At 49.7% G+C, this 4,009-nt stretch overlaps 1 pseudogene; it reads left to right on the top strand.

The window, feature by feature from the left end:
• Nucleotides 1–657: 657 nt before the first annotated feature.
• LOC147879218 (18S ribosomal RNA) lies at nucleotides 658–2,438 on the top strand (annotated as a pseudogene).
• Nucleotides 2,439–4,009: the final 1,571 nt, after the last annotated feature.

Raw genomic sequence — 4,009 nt, 5'->3', positions numbered from 1 at the left:
CCGTGTCTCCTCCTCCATGAAGGGATACATCCATATTGGTTCTGGATTAGCTCAGTCGGTAGAGCAGTGGACTGTTAATCCATGGGCCGCAAGTTCGAGTCTTGCATCCGGAGTTGGGAGCCAAAGGCAAAAGAAACCGAAAAATTTCATAGAAATACTTTCTTTTGTTCACTGAATACGGTCCACCGGGATAACGTGAAGGGAAGCCTGCTAAGCGCCTGAAAGCTCACTATAAGCAATGCCTCAGGCTTATGGAATTCGAACAAGAACTTCAAAATGAAACCTTGAGACGAGTCGTCGGGCATATACAGAAGTTCATAACATGGAGTGTGGTTTGGGCGATGCAAAGCAAGTATGGCTTTGTATCATGGAGCAGTTTCTATCGAACCTCCGAACCCCAAATCACATCATCATTGAATAGGGTTCGGCTCAGAGAGAGTTGAACTGGATCAATGAAAGAATAAATACTCGAAGAAAGGTCTTCACGCCCTTCCCTTCCCTTCCCTTCCCTTCCCTTCCCTTCCCTTCCCTTCCCTTCCCTTCCCGCGTGGAGGAGGAACCGTCCAGTATCCCCTCCGTCTTCAAGTATTTCCTTGAATCTGCAAAAACTATCCGGAAACTCAGAAAATATCTCGTTTCCGCGTTTTTAACCAAAAAACCGAGTTTGATCCTGGCTCAGAATGAACGCTAGCGATATGCTTAACACATGCAAGTCGAACGTTGTTTTCGTCCCTTCATGGAACAGTTGAAAACAAAGTGGCGAACGGGTGCGTAACGCGTGGGAATCTGCCAAACAGTTTGGGCCAAATCCCGAATAAACGAAAGCGAAAAAGCTTCGATAAAGCGTTAAAGCGCTGTTTGATGAGCCTGCGTAGTATTAGGTAGTTGGTTGGGTAAAGGCTGACCAAGCCGCAGATGCTTAGCTGATCTTTTCGGACGATCAGCCACACTGGGACTGAGACACGGCCCAGACTCCGTGGGGAGGCAGCAGTGGGGAATATTGGACAATGGGCGAAAGCCTGATCCAGCAATATCGCGTGAGTGAGTGAAAAACGTCGCGTTAGCGAGGAAGGGCAATGCCGCTTGTAAAGCTCTTTCGTCGGGTGCGCGATTGTGACAAGACTCGAGGAAGAAGCCCCGGCTAACTCCGTGCCAGCAGCCGCGGTAAGACGGGGGGGGCAAGTGTTATTCGGAATGACTGGGCGTAAAGGGCACGTAGGCAGTGAATCAGGTTGAGAGTCAAAGGCGCCAGCTCAACTGGCGGAATGCTTTCAAAACCAATTCACTCGAGTGAGATAGAGGGGAGTGGAATTTCGTGTGTAGGGATAAAATCCGGAGATATACGAAGGAACGCCGAAATAGCGAAGGCAGCTTTCTGGGTCTCTACTGACGCTGGGGTGCGAAAGCTTGGGGAGCAAACAGGATTAGATACCCTGGTAGTCCATGCCGTAAACGATGAGTGTTCGTCCTTGGTCTGCGGATCGGGGGCTCAGCTAACGCGTTAAACACTCCGCCTGGGGAGTACGGTCGCAAGACTGAAACTCAAAGGAATTGACGGGGGCCTGCACAAGCGGTGGAGCATGTGGTTTAATTCGATACAACGCGCAAAACCTTACCAGCCCTTGACATATGAACACTTGACGTATGAACACTTGACATATGAACAAGTGTGCTTGTCCTTAACGGGATGAAACGAAAATTCATACAGGTGCTGCATGGCTGTCGTCAGCTCGTGTCGTGAGACGTTTTTGGTTAACTCCTATAACGAGCGAAACCCTCGTTTTGTGTTGCTAAGACATGCTGCTCTCAAAGGATCAATGTCATCATTCACCCCCTAAAGCAGGAACATAGAACATGGGCTTCCGGCGAACGGTTCCGACGAGCGAGCCACCCGGTAATGGATGGTAAGTGAGCCGGTACCTGGGCCCATGAATCTGTGTTCAGTCTTAGGCCGGGATTGATGACACTCCCTCTGTGCCGATGTTGCACTCACAAAAGACTGCCCGTAGTTCTACTATGGAGGAAGGTGGGGATGACGTCAAGTCCGCATGGCCCTTATGGGCTGGGCTACACACGTGCTACAATGGCAATTACAATAGGAAGCAAGGCCGTAAGGCGGAGCGAATCCAGAAAGATTGCCTCAGTTCGGATTGTTCTCTGCAACTCGAGAACATAAAGTTGGAATCGCTAGTAATCGCGGATCAGCATGCCGCGGTGAATATGTACCCGGGCCCCGTACACACCGCCCGTCACACCCTGGGAATTGGTTTCGCCCGAAGCATCGACCAGGGATCACCCATTACTAAAGTGTTCCACGCCTAGTTGAGTGTGGCCCACTTTGGTATTGGTGGTCTTCTTGGCGCATACCACGGTTGGGTCAGTGACTGGGGTGAAGTCGTAACATGGTAGTCGTAGGGGAACCTGTGGCTGGAGGGAATCCTAAAGGAAGGCGCCAGCGTCCCTCCATTAACTGTACTAACGTCGGTAAAGTCAATTCGTTGGGTAAATGGCCGGGCGCTATGCGCGAGGAGAAAGCGCTATGCGCGGGGAAAGTTAGGCAGATTCGGGCTAACAAGAAATGCACTTTCCCAGGACGGCAGATTACTTTGGCCGGGCAGAAGTGGGCACTTTCCTTTAGGGAGCCACGTGCAAATCCACTGAGAATGGAAATTTCGTATATAGAATCCGCAATTGGACCATGGAGTGCAAATCCACTGAGAATTGTCCAAGGAATGGAAATTCAATCTTGCTTTCTTTGGCGTACCCACCGCGGAAAGGCATCGATTCCGGGAAGGAATTTCGGAATTGCGTATTCTAGTGGATGCGGCAAAGGCTCGCCGCACCCACCAAGAAGTTGGGCTCGCACTATCGTATCTGTTGGGGGAGCGTTGGCTCGCACTCCCCGGCAAGTTGAACGGTTGAATCATGTTGGCACACCATCGACTTTCCCTCGGCACCATTCCACGGGTTCGATTCCGGGATAGCCTTAAACTGCCATGAATATCCCCAGCTTTAATAACCAACACCACAAGACATGCCTGGAAACGGAAGAATGATTACAGAGCAAATGGCGACGAGTATCAAGGGAAAATTGAGGATTCTACAGGACGACTTCGCCGAACACATGGGCACGCTAAGAAACTTCCCCGGCCGCCCGGGGCCAGGCGATCTCAGTGAGCTCTCGGAAACCCTTTTTGTTATCCGTGACGCCACCCTGCCGGATATGCAATCGGTAGCGAGGCCTTTGGTGCAATTCGGACCGCCGTTCGATGAGTTGATGGAAGCTATAGACTGGGCTCTCGCCCCCCTGTGGCAAACCCCGCTTCCAAATTCACGCCGAGGCCTTCAGCCTATCCTGCCCCTATTGACACGAGTTGGGATCAAGTGGGAACTCACCGTAACCGAGATCACCGAAAAGGTAAACCTGGGGTTGGACGTGCGAATATGGGATTATTTCGAGCCAAATGTGTTTCTTTTTTATGTATGTAATCTTTCTTATGTATGGAATCTTGGAGCTCAAATCTTGGCAATCATCGCACCACTTCTACTAGGAGTAGCCTTTCTAGTGTTAGCCGAACGTAAAGTCATGGCTTCCATGCAACGTCGGAGGGGTCCTAATGTAGTGGGATTATTTGGGTTGTTACAACCTTTAGCGGATGGTTTGAAATTAATTATAAAGGAACCCATTTCACCTTCAAGTGCTAATTTCTTTCTTTCGAGAACCCTTTTTTGGTAGCTATTTGTTCCAATTGCTCCTCGTGATGCTGCGGAACCTCGGTAATTAGGATCTTAGGACGCAGCCATACCTATGATGCAAGGAATAATTGACTCACATCATGACATTCCGGTCTTCTTAATCATTATTCTGATCTTTGTACCACGGATGTTGGTTCGCACCTCATGGCATTTCCATTACTGAAGAAATCCCATTCCTGAAAGAGTGGTTCATGGAACTACTATAGAGATTATTCGGACCATTTTTCCTAGTCTCATTCCGATGTTTATTGCT

This window comes from Dipteris shenzhenensis, unplaced genomic scaffold (assembly GCF_047967505.1).
Source record: "Dipteris shenzhenensis isolate YYH24624 ecotype China unplaced genomic scaffold, Dip_SZ_1.0 scaf0068, whole genome shotgun sequence".
Taxonomy (NCBI): Eukaryota; Viridiplantae; Streptophyta; class Polypodiopsida; order Gleicheniales; family Dipteridaceae; genus Dipteris; species Dipteris shenzhenensis.
The sequence above is the reverse complement of the archived record's forward strand: the minus strand, read 5'-3'. Positions and strand labels throughout refer to the sequence as shown.